Genomic DNA, 16,826 nt, shown 5'->3' on the forward strand with positions numbered 1-16,826 from the left:
TTATCAATGATCTGCATACAGTTACTCCTAATGCCAGTTGTATACAATATGCTGATGATTCCACATTAATCTGCTCTGGTACTACCCCTTCAGATCTACAACTGCTAACCCAGTCTACTTTCAGTAAAATAGAAAACTGGCTCTCCAGTCGTCGCCTGATTCTCAATCCAAAAACTAAAATGTTGTTGTTTCTACCAACAAAAAAATCCTACCCCATTAATTTTTCTATCCAAGCAAAGGATGGGACCATAATTTCTCCGGACCTCTCGACAAAACTACTAGGGGTAACCATAGACAACAAACTAAAATTTGATATACACGTAAACCAAATGATTAAGACCATTAACAAGAAACTAGGCTCTCTATATAAAATAAAAGCTTCCTTACCCCCAAGCTAAAATGGCCATTGCCCAGACTCACCTTCTCTCATCACTCCTGTACTCGTCCCCTTACTTCATAACATAAGTAAAACTGTCATGAACAAACTCTCAAAATGCTACAATCATATTGCAAGGTTTGTAACTGGGTCCCCATATAGGACCCATCATTGTTCCAATTTAGCAAAACTCAACTGGTCTGAGCTTCCTAACCTAATTACTTTCAACCTTCTAGTCCTTACTCACAAAATCATTTATAACCCAGAATATGCTCCTTCCCTCAAAGCATTACTTCCCTTTGTAATAATCCCGCCCATTGAGATCATCCAACCGTCTCTAATCCAAACTCACAAAACTAATAACTCTGCTGGAGACTTCCTCCTCACCAACGCTGCAGGTAAAATTTGGAACAAACTTCCCATGATATTATATCCATCACTACTTTAAGTCAATTTAAAACTAAGCTAAAAACTCATCTGGGCTCAATACGAAGCTGCCACTGCCTAAACCCGGGATAGTCCATTCTAGACTGTCACAACTGTCTATAATTCATAATTATTCTATTCTCCTTACTAACCTCTTACATTAAAATAAATTATAAAGAATAAGTTAGAATGCTCTTATTTTGAATGTATAATTTGTTTCATTGTCAGTCAAATGTTCTGTAACATGTGCTTGGAGCTTTTCTCCCCGGGCCTCCGCTGAAAATGGACATGCATCCAGTCGGATCCTCCCGGTCAACAAATGTAAAATAAAATAAAATAAAATAAAAAAAATAAATTTATTAATGTTATTTATTATTATGATTTGCTATTGGTGGCCACGGTGGTGCAGTGGTTAGCATTGTTGCCTCACAGCAAGAGGTTCTCTGGTTCAATCCTCAGCTGGGATGCCTTCTGTGTGGAGTTTGCATGTCCTCCCTGTGGTCACATGGGTTTCCTCCAGTTTCCTCCCACATCCCAAAGACATGCTGCAGATGGATTGAACAATCTCAATTGGCCCTAGGTGTGAGTGTGTGTGTGCCTTCTGTGGAAGGTTGGGCACCGGGCTGGCAACTCGACACTGTAAAACTCCACTGCCAGTCATGAGCAGACAGGTGATCTGCTGTGGCGACCCCTAACTGGGAAAAGAAGATTATTATGATCTGATATTAATATATTATTTTAACTAACTGTTATGTTGGCCTTATGTGTTATTTCATACTGGTTTGCTGTTAACATACTTTCCTTAATGTTATTTAGCATTGTGTTCCTCATAATATTCCTTTATATGTCATTTGATTAATCAATATTATCTTCCATTATGTTAATACTAACATTTGTTTGGTTATTTCTTTTCTTACCTTATCTTTTTCCTGGCTATCCACATACCTTGCCTTCCCCAGGCATGGTACTAGGGGTCATGTCTGGGCTGCAGCCTGATGGTGCCCCTCTGCTGCCCGTGCACTACCTGAGTTGTCAGGTAGCCCTGCCTCACAGGCTGGAGCTGGGTCCTCCACTGGGAGTGGAGGTAGAGGGAGTAATTTTGTCACCTGTGAGGAACTGCCAGGTATGGTGCGTGGGTTGCTGCACTGAACTGTCGGTACACACCTACTCAGGATGGAGAGTATGCTGTCCTCACCCCAGATGCCAGCTTCCACCACTGCCACCACAGGGGCAGTGAAGGAGCTTTGCTGACTTTCCCATGGGTGAGGACTTGAGTCACACTGCTACCATGTATGACGGTCATGGGAATGGGATTCGATAACACTCTCCCCATTCAAGGTGTTCACCTCCTTCTTATACCATCACTGTCTGCTGTCTTGTCTGTCTGCAAAAGCTTCCTCACCTTCTCAACTTACATACCCTTCATGTGCCTATGTCCTTTCCCCAACATTCCACCTTCACCTTAAAAAAATGGGTACCTCTTCCAAAAAAAAAAAAAAAAATTGCCCCACGCATAGCTCTCCATTTCACACACATTTATTGGAATACTTAATTTGGTCCAATTGCCTTGACACTCCAAACTCAGCAAACAAAATCTGCAAAAGTGCACAGTTGCTGCTCAAGAAATGTATAGCTATGGTTCTGTCCTACACCCATCCTGCACATCCTTACCTGCCTTTCACTTTTTCCCCTGCTTGCACCCCATTTCACCACTGTTCTGTCTCCCCATTTTTCTTTTCTTTAAATATTTTTTGCATGATGCGGAGCAAAGTGTTGCATCACTTAGCTATGCTAAATAGCGCTACATAGATATAAGCTTCTGAAAAAAATATTAACCACGTTCAAAAAGTACACCTGTGCCTTATTTCAATCTCAGGACCGTCATACCTGTAGGTCAGTGGATCAACCCACTAAGCCACACACCTGCTAACTAACACAGGTGTTTTAATGAAAGCATAGTAATGCTCAAGTTCCTGTCATTACGCTTGTTGAAGAAAAGGCTGTGTATCATGCCGCACCACACAAACCAGCTAAGAGATTAATAGAAAAATTGTAGTGTAAGTGGCACTCTAGTAGAGAAGTACATCACTATAAAGCCACACACACACATACGCTTAGATGTAAGTGAGGTGACTAATAACAGGTAACCCTGCAATTGTATATACAACATGTAAGAATACACTTGCTAAAACATTAATGGAAAATAGGACTTTAATTGGGACTCTGGTATACAACTCTAAATCCATACACATAATAATAGATGTAAGTGCAGTATTTAACAGCAGATAACTGTGTGATGATAATGACAGCATGTAAAAATACACATGCTTTAGCAGTGACTATGTAGCTCAGTCTGTAAAATGCATTGAGTACATTACTTTTTGATACATATACTCCTGGGTTCATTTACAGCTGTGTCTAGCAATGAAAACACATGTATGTGGACATTGGCATTATAAATTGTGATATGTATGTCTGTCTCACCGCCTGTTTATCCACCCAAAACAGTACAGTTGGAATATCTGCATCTAAATAATAGAGGTCATAGGCCTACAGATAGGACCACTCTTAAGTAGTCCTAGTACAATACTAAAAAGTGCAGAGAATGTCAGGTCATGCATTAGTCTGAATTTTCAGAGGATGTTGAAGTGTGTACTGAAATAGTGGCCCAGTAATATCAGACTGCAGCCCACAATGATTTGCTGGTGATGTCACACACAACCACAGCTGCACAGGTAACATACATATATGGAGATTGAGCTAGACACAAGCGTTGCCAGCACACACTTAACAAGGGGCTACCATGGCATGACAAGTGACTTGGCAGTTGTCCAACAGCGTGACATTATGGTTAATGTACCCCTACCTTTTTCCTAGGACACATAAAACATTTTGTCTTGTATTGTGTTACTGATAACATTGGCTGACATACTTACTGGAAACACATACCTTAATTCTCGGGAGGATGGGTCCCCTCAATCTGGCTCTATCTGTACAGCAAGGCTTCGACAGGTCTCACACTTACACTTAAACTTGCTGTCCTGAAAAGTGTTCACCCTCTCTGCCTATGCCTATTGCCTGCAGTATTACCTTCAGCTTCAGCCTGTAGCACTGTAGCACACACATTTGTATGTAAAAAGTAGCTGCTACAGACATTCTTTCTGCCATGACGTAGTAGCTGTACCCCAGTAATTTCCAACCCAACATATGAGAAAGGGGTTGTAATCTACATTGTTTAGTGATTGAATAGGAGTGGTAGATTATACTGCAAATCAGCTGTGTTGGCTGCAATTATCATCTCAGAAGCACAGCTTTCTCACTATGAAATAGTGGAATCATTCCTGTGATCTGCCTGCTACAGCAACGCCAATCACTAAACCAGTCCTATTTGTAATATAATTTCGCCAAACTCGTACATTATTAGCTATCATGTGTAACGTGTGCATTACCACATAGCCGTACCTATTAATTTATTGTAGTGTCATGTTAACGGGAGTAACGATGTAATGAACTATAGAGTCTAATCTTGAAATAAAAACATGTGTATCCCAGGTGGGACAACCCAAAAATTGTGACTAGCGTCCTATTGGTCACTCATTTTACCAATGTTTGTGGACTAAAAGGTTGGGATGTTTGAGGATACAGGGAGTGAGTCAACCCATGGCATGGGTCTACACGAGTAGGGAGTGGCCAATGTGTAGTGGTGTGGATACACCGTGTATCCAACTGGAGAACTGATGAGTGCTGTGTCAGTGAATTGTTGGGATGGGTGTTTGGGGAACTAGGATCCATGGGTATATGGGTATATATGTGAAAGAAGTAGCACAGCAATAGTGTAGTGGTTAGAGCACCTGCCTAATGAACATACATTCCTGGTTCGAATCCCACTGCAGCACATACCATTTTCCATTGGTAATCTGTATATGAACATATTTTGACATCCGTCTGCTGTATAACCTGCATAATAACAATTAAAAGTGAACTGGAGTGAAGTGTCAGTGTCATAATGAATAAGGCACTAGTAAGCAGGTTTAAGCATAAATAAGCAGTAGTAAGCATATATATAAGCACCAGTAAGTGTGTTTACGTGCGTTTGCACAGGGGTATCCATTGCCTACACAGAGTAAGCAAAGTAGAAGCTAACTGAGTGTAAGAAACTGTAACCGGAGTTTAGCATTGCTTTGCCTGGAGCAAACCCGCGCACACCTGCTCACAACTGCTTTAAAGTGCCTTAATCACTCTGTATCTAATGGCTCGTGTTCTGCACAGCAACAAAACAAACAGTCTCTGTAAGACTAGAACTCAGAACTCAGAACCCTGTACATCACAGTAGTTAACCACTACACCATTTAAGCAGTGTATATAAAGGCGGTATCAGGAAACTAATTCTCACCACAGGGAAATCAAATCAAACATGTGAAGTGAATCTATGTACAGTGTAATGTTCCATAACCTAACACAGACCATAAATATGTGAATTGGAGTACTGCAGTAAACATAGAGTTGAATTGTCACTGTAATAAAGTTTTGAAGTCTCCAGGACCCCATACAGTATATGTACACATGAATCACAGATACTAGACACATATATAACCTGTAATGAATAAGACATTGTTGACAAAAGGCAAATATAATGCTAGATAACCAATAAGCAACTGTAACTGCAGCACAGCCCAACTAAGTAATTGTAAGCAATGTGTAGGGAAGCCAATGCAATATGCCCACAGGTACACCTCTTTAAGCAGTGCCAACCTGAAGTAAGCAGGTGTGCCCATAGCTTAGCCTTTTTGAAACTGGCCAATTACAGAAAAGTGATGGAATCCAGCCCTACTTAAACCGAAGAGGCAGGAATATGGCTCATAACTGGTTGTAGCATCCCCCTGCAGGCAGAATGGCTTGAGTGGAAGAAAGCACTCATTTTAGAGTGCAGTGCTGGGGCATCCAGGAGTCCAGATTCATGGTATGGCTTCTGGTAAAGCACCATGACAGGAGACTACTGCAGGGTCAGTACCAGGGCTTGCAGTACAAAATGGAGGCCTGGGACAGTCTTGCCCGTGACCTCACTAGTGCCACAGGTATACCCCAGACTGGTGAGCAGGTCAGGCACCACCATGTAGATCTGAAGAGGCAGAGGGGGGGGATGTCCTGGAACAGTGGATCCAGGAAGCAAGACAGATTCAGAATGCCCCAGAACTAAGTACTCCTTCCACTACGTAGTTAATAATTGCCTAGCTTGTGTATACTATGGATAGGTATGGCTAAATATCACTGTACTTCTGTGACAGCTGCAGATGAGTGTGCTGTGAACCAGCAAGCCTATGATGCTAGGCTGCAAAGGATGTGTCATGAGACGGTTTAGTAAATATCCTGCATGTACTGTCATAATAAATAAATGTAAGAGCCTCAGAAAGTGTTGTACCAGTATACAGAATTGTGTAATATGCTGCGAATAAAGGTGTAATCCCTGCATTGCTTCTGTTTACTCTGCAGTCATATGTTGTTGTACTGTTGCAGTTATTAAATAGTACTGTTGTAGTAAGCAGTGTTACCCACACTGTGGTATGCAGATAACATGTATGAAGTGCTGCATAACAATGTTGGAAGAGCAAACAGGTCAGTCATATTAGACAAAATACATTGCAAAGCCTCACAACAATTGCCTGATAGCATAGTGTACAGTGAACTTAACTGTAAAGCTTTTGTCACACACAGCAGGACGTTGGATCACAGGAGCGCTAGTACATTGTATGCATCATTCCACACAACTGCACGCAGTTTGTTAGAATGTTCAGAGAGAAAGCTGTATGCATATTTACACTTAACAACTGTACAGATTTTGCTAGAATGCTCAAATAGAGAGTGGTATGCATATTTATACCCCTCAGCTGTTCCAATCTGCCAGTATGTCCTGATAAATGTCCCACATCACCTGCCTTTTGCCCTTTTCCCCTGACAAATTAGTGTGATGATCCAAAAAATGTATGCAGCTGTTAATGACATATAAATGATAGTCAGACTTGTACATAGTCAGACAATGTACATGCAAACATACCTGACATCCCAGCATCTCACCCAAAGTGTATGAGAGCAGTCTCAAAACATGTTGCCTTAACACCTGCATCTTGTCAAGCCTGTACATAAGACACAGGTCCCATACATACTAATCTACAAACATAGCATTGTACAGTGTAACGCCATTGGATAGTGTAATAATACATGTAAGGGACAGACCACTGCAGTCACTATGAATGTTGTGAAGACTACAAGGATTTATTAGTTGTTAATTGAACTCTCTCTCTCTCTCTCTCTCTCAAAATCCTACCATATGTGTAAAAATAACCGATTTACACAACTCATTTGGTATGCCTACACTTCTAACCTTTGTTGGGACATATGTCCTATTGTTTTATAAATATTCACATCTGTTTCTATGCATGTACCATGTTAAAATACTCCCATATTGGTGGCCTGTTGCCATCAATGAAACCTGCATGTTTTTTTGTAATGGCCACAGTTTATCCATATATACATGTGTTTCACCTGCTCTACAACTATTTATATCTGGTACCCTGGGTAATGGGAATACTTATGCATGCTGTTATAACTAATCGTGAATGCTGTTGACTATTACTAACCCATATCTGTCTTAAACATGCGACAACATAGCTCGTATGGGAAGGCCGGTCCCAGCGGACCCACCTGTCCCCACCTCAGCTGGCCATGGCACCGGGCACCAGCACTTCTGGGGCCCAGCCTGGGATCCCCTCGTCCGTTGGCCCTGCACCACCTTTGGGTGAAACCACCGCAGGGGTTGGGGCTCACCCCCCCGGGAGTAGGAGCGGACAAGAACCTGTCACCTGTGGTACGATCCAGGCTGTGATGTGTAGGGAGCTTGACAGGGAGATTCAAGACCGCCTACACCAGCTTGAGGGCAGATTGGCACAACTAGAGGGTGAACCTGCCCCTCCTACACAGCCCCCAGCACAGCCACCTTCTGGGCTGTGAAGGTGCAGTGGTATCCATTTGTGGGCTCATGGGCTTGTGACTTCTAAATACCCCTCCCCATCCAAGGTGTTTCCCCCCACATGTGTCATATACCACCCCTGTACGCATCTTGTTTGTCTTGTCTGTTATCCTACCCAACCTATCCTCCCTGATCATACCTACTCTCCTTCCCCAACATCTCACTCTCACCTAAAAATAAAAGAAAAAAAGGGCAATCTGTTCCCACAAAAAAAGCACGCCCCATACAAAGCTGTCCATTTCGCACACATGTCCACTGGACACATGTAAATATTTCTAATTGGCATCACAACATACTATTGTTGTCCTCACCCCTCTCTCAGGGTTGTGAGTCTCCATATGTACCGCCAAATTTATTGCATATACACATCCATTGCTGTAGAAGAAATGGACAGCTATAGACCTTCCTTATATCCTTCCTGCACATCCCTAACTACCTTGTCTACTGTCTTTCCCTCTTTGTGCCCCTTTTTCATCACTTTCCTATCACCCTTTTTTTTCTTTTCTTTTAAAGAAATTAGCACAGGGGTAAGTGGGAGTAAGCTCTTTTAAGCAGCAGTGAGCAGGTTTCAGCCTGTTTGCGTGTAGGTAATCACTGCTTACACAGGTTAAGCAATCAAGAAGGTAACTCAGTGTAAGGAACTGTAACCAAAAGTAACCACTGCTTACCATCACGCAAACCCATGCACACCCGCTCACAGCTGCTTAAAAGTGCCTTAATTATGCTGTATCCAATGGCCCTTGTTCTGCCCAGCAACAAAATGAATGGCCTCTGCAAGGCTCAAAACCAGGACCCTACACACCACAACCAATGCAATTTACCATTAAGCCATGGCAGATATACAGACATTTGATGTTATCACAAACATATCATCCAGCACAGTCATTCAACAGTATAGGAAATGTATTTCATTATGTAGATGTATGTGTGTGTGTTTATGTCCAGATATATCTACATACATATATATATATATATATATATATATATATATATATAAAATCAAGAACAAACCACGTGACAACAAAGCATTAAAAAAGAATGAAAAGGAAAACACCAGCAACTCCTGTATTATGTACTGGTGTTTTCCTATGTAATATCATGACTCCCTCAGACAGACATGTGTCATTAATACATGCAAACATTTGTACATTGCCCAGATACATTACTTTGAGCATTTTATTTACGTTAACAAAACAGTTCTTCTCCAATCATAATGTGAGAACAGTATTCATGCAAGGTGATGTGTGCAACATCATCATCATTAAAAATGTAAATGGGGTAACCATAGAGGGACCAGTAGTGTCGTATGTACACTGGGGTCATCTGCATCATGTGCACCTGGAACCTTTAGGAGTCATGTGCATACAAGGATCGTGTGCCTGAGAGGGGGGTGAGGACAACAGTAGTATGCTGTAATGCAAATTAAAAAGGTTAAGTGTCCAGTTGACACGTGTGAAATGGACAGCTATATCTGGGGCAAAAGTCATTCTGGGAACAGACTGGCCTTTTGTTTCCATTTTTGTAAGGTGAGAGTGGGATGTTGGGGAAGGAGAGTAGGTATGCTCATGGAGGATTGGTTGGGTAGGATGACAGACAAGACAGCATACAGGGGCGGTATATGACACTTGTGGGGGGGAATCACCTTGGACAGGGAGGGATGCTTGGCAGTCACAAGGCCATGAGCCCCCAAATGGAAACAGTGAGACAGAGGTCCCCACCCATGGGCAGCCACCACTGCACCTTCACAGCCCCAAAGGTGGCTGTGCTGGGGGCTGTCTAGAAGGGGCAGGCTCACCCTATAATTGTGCCATTCTGTCCTCGAACTGGTGTAGCTGGCCTTGAAACCCCTTATTGAGCTCCCTACACACCACAGCCTGGACCATACGACAGCTGACAAGTTCCTGTCTGGACCTGCTCTCAGGGTGGGGCAAGCCCCATCCTCAGTGGTGGTTCCACTCAAAGGTGGTAAAGAGCCAACAGAGGTGGAGGTCCAAGGCTGGGCCCCAGACATGCTGGTGCCCGGTGCCATGGCCAGCTGAAGGAGGACAAGTGGTTCCGCCCGGACCTGCAATCCCACACAGCCTATGGTGTTGCAGTTTTAACACAGATAAGGCTTAGTTATACTCAACAGCATTCAGGATTACTTATAACAGCATGCCTAGATATTACCATTAACCCAAGACAACAGATGTCATACATTTGCAGAGGGAGCACAACACATACATATATACTGCATGACATCTGTCCAAAGCATAGATGACTTGTGACTGCAGCTATGAACAGTGGCCCATTATTGGCATGTCACTGTGATAACCTCAGACAGTGACTGTCATACCACTGTTTCATATGACGTATGTCCAATCAGGGGATGCGATGTCAGTAACTCTCATCACTGTCACTGTGTACTGACTGCAATCCTCACACTATGCTTCTGCAGTTCACAGATGTATGTTCTGTGAGTAACACAAGAAACAAATGGTTCCACACACTGACCAGCCCACAAATGACCCTACAGATGGGGGTTTCCTCACAAACAGAGCACTGTGTTGTCAGTTATTAAAACATGCAGACTAGCCATTACCACACACAACCTGTTAAACTGGCAGTAGTCTGAATGAAGCGTAGCTACACTTACATGCTGTAGTCATGTCTGGCACATCACCCTCCTGTCTTTAGTCTATTTTCCACAGTGTATGTTGTTTGAGGAATATCCAGATTTCATCTGTGATGCTGTTTACCAAACACCAGATCCAGGTTCCACTCACAGCGACTGTCATGGGCAAACACCATCATGATGTTCCTAGATATTGTACTGTGTTTCCATGCAATTGGCTATGGGAATGTCATCACAGCTATTCCACATGCAGTCAGCTAGAGGAGGACTGCAATAGGTGCAGAGGCCATCACCTGATCATGACCATCACTTACAAAACACAAGCTGATGCTGAGCAGGTGTACATTTCCACATCCACCAGAGAGTGTGTGGGAGGGACAGACAGAGGCAAAGTACATCAGAGAAGGGCTTGGAGACTAAAACCTAAGCATCTTCTGTCACGCACCTACCAGTACAGAGGTTCAAACCCCTGACTGACTAGCCATTACCATTACAAGTGCATGCAGTTACTCCAGGTGCCACATAGCTGTGACATGGTGTTCTGTGAGAACATATATGTGTGCTGGTGAGTGACATCTGCAACAGAGATATAGTAGACATACATTAGGTGTAGCACACATGGCTGTCCACATGAACAGATGCCATTGTCAACACAGCCACACTCTCTAGCAGGCTCACAAATACACTTCATAACTACTTAGTTTGCCACACTACAGTAATGCACAGGTATTACATGCACCACAGGGTTTATCCTGAGGTTCTATGAGCTAGGGCATGTGAACTTGTCTGACATCAGTCAGTATGCCAATGGGAGTTATACTGGGTGTGACGGTGATTGGGAACATCATACCCCACATGCAGACACAAAGTGCCAGTACTGACATGCATGTGTGCATTGCTTCATGGCTGTGCAAGATGGCTGTACAAAGCTGGGTGAGGGGTAATCCTTGACATCAGGCCACCTGACAATGGTCTGCAGTGTGGTTCAGGGGTGTAGTGTCTGCAGTGTCCCACACAGATGGGTATTGTATTAACTGTCCTGTCATCCTGGTTACTATTGTGTGTGGCCATTGCTTTGCAATGCATGCCATGTCTGTGTTTGATAGTCCTTGACATGGACATTGCCTGGGATGTGCATGTCCCACATTAATGTACAGTGACATGTTTAAGTGTACCTGGTTTGCCTGTCACATGTTATGTACACAGACTGTTATCATCAGATGAGCCAGTCCTGGCCTGGTGTGGCAGGACCTGCTAATAGATAGCAGGTTGACCCTGAACCTGCATTGATAGCATAATACAGGTATTCCCTGGTGTCTGTGGCATCTGTCCATACAGGGAATATGTGTAAGGCATTGTATGTCCTTTGTGGATCACATTTGATGGCACCACATATGTTGCAGGCATCCAGTGGGGAACATAGTGAAGGTGCATTGTCCGCAATTATGTGCCTATTGTACTGGTGGACAGGGTGCCATGCCCTCTGCAGCCCAGTGCAATCATACCATGCTTACTATCTGTCAACAATGTGCAGGGTACTAGCAACATAGCAGGATTTTTCTAGGCAAGTGTGTTTGTTTATGACACATGGGTTCAGACCATAGTCTGGGTAATAGTAGGGTTGCTTACTTTGTTCACCAGGTCTTTTGCCAGATGTAGGTGTATGGCTTGCCAACCCAGTTTCTTGGCTGATTGAAATCTGTAATCCTCATGAGGTGGACAATGTGACATATAATATGGCCACCATATAGGAAAACTACAAAACCCGCTCCTCAACATGTCCAGTGGTTAGACACTCACAGCTATCTCCACACAGGATATGACTGACAAACACACACAGACACCTGCCATGTCTCAGAATAGAACTCCTACCTAACTAGTTTATCACACTACAGCATTTCACAGTTACAACATGCACTATGAAGATTACTAGGCTACTTCATCCCTAAAGGTGTATTTCGCAAGTAATGACATCAGCAGGTTTACCAAAGTAGGACATTTCAAATTTCCTGCAAGTGAGTAGCCTAAAATGCATTGCTCACAAAACAGACAGTGAGACACACACATAACATCCACAACTGACATGTATGGGTATAGAACCCATGACCAAGATCTATATCACACTACTGCATGGAGATGTTATAGGACACACCATGGGGGATTACTAGGGAGCTCATTCCCCAAATGTGTACTTGACAAGGAATGGCATCAGCAGGATTGCCAAAGTAGGGCATTGTATATGTCCTGCGAGTGAGTAGGCTATAATGCATTGCCCACTACACAGACATTGAAACACTCACAAAATATACATAATTGCCATGGTTGTGGATATAACCCTACCACAGTTCTAAATCACAATCCAGCAGTACGCAGCTACCCGATGTGCTACAGAGATTACTGGGTTACAGTATTCCCAGAGGTGTATTTCTAGGTGGTTGATATCAGCAGCCTTGCTAAAGTTGAGTATATGAATTGTAAGGAGTGTAAGTACTCTAAAAAGCATTGTTCCCTTCTCAGGCAGACAGACACACACAGTTGCCAAGTCTGGGATTAGAACACTTACCAAACTAGTTTATCACACTACAGCATTACACAGTTACAGAACATGCTACAGAGATTACTGGATTACACCAGTCCCAGAGGTGTATTTCTAGGGGGGTGACATCAGCAGGATTGCCAAAGTAGGGCCAATGAATTGTAGTGAGTGTGACTAGCCATACATGCAGCACTCTCTACACAGGGCTTAGGAACAGACACCAAAGAATCCACAACTCCCATGTGTGAGACTAGAACCCATACCAGTATTCTATATCACACTGTTATAGCATGCACCACAGAGATTGCTGGAGTACTCTTTTCCCCAAAGGTGTACTCCCCAGTGATTGACATCAGCAGGATTGCCAATGTAGGACATTTGAATTGTATTAAGTGTGACTAACATAATTTCCACAATTCGTCTGTATGCATTAATCATTGTCCTGGCCGGGCACTAATACCCCACCTTTGCAGGTCATGAACCCAGGACACTGTACATTATAGTCACAGTAGCTAACCACTAAGCCATCACAACAGTACATGAGACTGAGGTTTCAACACAGTAATCCCAGTATAGGCTAATCAAAGTGAACATGTGAAAGGAATGTATATACAGTTGTCCATAAAAGACCTTCCCAAAGTCAGGTTCATACCACACAAGGTAGAAGTGACAATATGTGTGACAGCCATGGAGACAGGAGATGACAGTTCTATGGATGAATCCTGTACTAAGGTACTGTATGAGCACATCCACTTGGGCATGATTCCTGACATCCCTCATGGAACCACAATGCTCATCTCCCAAATAAGCAAGCCAGTCTGTTAACAAAGTATACACCAGAAGGTAGACACTGTTGAAGCAAAATGGATACTCCAAGGATGCAAACAACTCCCTTACCAGCCACAGTAAGATGTTGAGATCCCCCATGGAATCCTCCAAAGCAGGTTATCTTACTAAGATCACCACAGATTCCACAGACAGCCACACACCATTCTATAGTTATGTACTGAATCTAACAGGCAATGCTGAGACGTGCTCTGAGCTACGACAGAATGGCATTACATAGATTGCTCCCACGGATTGTACCAATATCCTGGCAGATTGGTTTAGTGACACAGTCACCCCCTCTCACCCCCAAAGGACCATGGCAATATGAACAGAGTTCCATTAGCCAGTAATCACAGCCACACAGGCAGAAACCGCACTATCCACAGCTAAGAATACATCATCCATGGGACCAGACTGTCATGTGTAATCAGAACCTCGCATCAGGCCTGGTGCCCACTGAGTGGCACACAGTTGCAGTTATCCCACTCCACAAGGGGGATCCACCTTGGATCCCTGGAACTACTGTCACATCAGTGTGATGAGCCTGATCTGCATGGCCATGGAATGCATTATCAGGGAAATTTGGAACGCAGACATTGGCAACCCTCAAACATTGGACCCCACACAGATTGGGCTCATGGAGGGCCAGTCTTGCCTGCTAAAATGGATCGTCTGCTTTGACTCAGTCTGCATAGCTGTTGAAAAGGGTAAGGCAGTCCACAACACCTACGTGGACCTTGCCAAGCCCTTCAATACCATACACCAGTCTGGAAACATAGATTAACACACTAATCCAGCCATACATTCCTATGCCACTTGATGGTTTGACACATGGCTTACTGACAGAACCCAAATTGTAGGTGTAACTGTCTCCAAATCCATCTCCAGACAAGTGAAAGGTGGAGTACATCGGGGTTCAGTCCTGGGACCACTGTTGTTTGAATTCTACATCTCTGTAGTACAGGCCAACAGTACTGGACTCTGGCTAACAAAGATAACAGATGACTGGAAAATGGGAGTCATTATGAGTCTGACTGTACTGCATGATATGTTACTGATACCAGCCTGACATCATACAGGTGGGATGGGGTACTGTTAACATCTTGTGGCCTTGTTGTGTAAGGTCCTGGTTATGGGATCTGCAACAATTGGTAGTGTATTGCAGGTCAAACATGTTTTGCTGTGGGGGGAATACCTCTTCGTGCATGGCATATGTTGTTTTTGCCTGTCAACCCCATTCATGGTACATGTGGACATATATGTTTCTGCTATGTTCCCACCTTATCTACAGATGTATGTCCATATATACCTATATAGATATAAATATCTGCATACACATATGTGGATATATATATATATGTATATATATATATATATATATATATATATATATATATATATATATATATATCCCTCTCTCTCTCTCTCTCTGTATATATATATATATATATATATATATATATATATATGTATATATACATTTGTATCTGTGTAGACATGAATATATTTTCACATCTACATACATCTGCATGTTAGAATACATACGCTGTACTGTTGAATGACTGGGCAGGATGATATGTTTGTGAATACATCAAGGTTGTGCATATCAGAGATGGCTTTGAGATGAATCACTTTGGATATGGTGTGCATGGTCCTGGGTTCAAGCCCAACAGAAGTTGTTTACTTTGTTGCTACGCAGAACAAGGGCCGATGGATACAGAGTGATTAAGGCACTGTAAAGCAGTTGTAAGCATGTCGTCAGGCATGGTATGTCCATTGTGAGTCACATGTGAAGGCACCATAGGTGGTGCAGTTGTCCATTGGGGAACATGGTGGAGGTGCACTGTGTGCATGAATGTGCATATTTGACAGATGGCCAGGGTGACATGCCCCCTGCTATCACTGCATAGTTACTATCAGTGGCCAATATGCAGTGCACTACCCAAATATTGGCTGTTGCCTAGGCATGTGTGTGGATAACACATGGGTTGAGTGTGTGCTTTGGGAAATAGAGGGGTTGCTAACTGTGATTGGCTTTCCTTGATGTCACATGTATGCTATGGCTTTGCACCCCAGCCTCACAGCTAATGTACATCTGTTATCCTGTATGATTGATATATGATATTGTGATATAGAGTACGGCCAATATAAAATATATGCAAACCCCCTCCATCCACATTGCCACAAACCACCACTACACAGGATACAAGACACACACACACTTGTCATATCTGGTATTTGAACTCCTGCCTAACTAGTTTATTGCAGTATGCACCACAGACATTACTGAAGTACTTTTTCCCCAAAGGTGTATGTCACAATGAATGACATCAGCAGGATTACCAACGAAGGGCATTTCAAGTGTACTGCGAGTTTTAGATGTATTTTAACCATGTGTACCCGCTTACTGTCACGAAAACACATTTACACCCACGTAAAAGTGCCTTATTCAGTCCTAAATGACATTAATAGCAACCATTACAGGTCTTGAACCCTTGACCATGCGCACTACAGTCACTGGACATACCACTAAGCCAGCTGGGTTGTATACATTTTTTCATGGTTTTTAGAATACACATTTTACTACAGGTATTCCACAGTACTGAAAACAAATGGGACAGACACTTTGTGTACATATGTACAGTACCCTTGAATGTACTGTACTCTGTGAAACAACATAGACAAGTCTACATATATACAACTGCTATAAATAAATACTAAATACATGTATGCACTTATGGGATGTGTATATACACACACACACACACACACACACACACACACACACACACACATACACACACACACACACACATATATATATATATATATATATATATATATATATATATATATATATATATATATATATACATATATATATATATATATATATGCATATACACAGACACAGCTATAGCCATATATATAAGCATGTCTGAACACCCTTTGTGACACAGAAGGGTTCCAAAGGAATTGTACACAAAATAGAGGCAACCCTTGTATTATAACATTTAACTCT

The sequence above is a fragment of the Protopterus annectens genome, chromosome 1.part1, assembly GCF_019279795.1.
Source record: "Protopterus annectens isolate FY-2018-M chromosome 1.part1, PAN1.0, whole genome shotgun sequence".
NCBI classification, from domain to species: Eukaryota; Metazoa; Chordata; order Ceratodontiformes; family Protopteridae; genus Protopterus; species Protopterus annectens.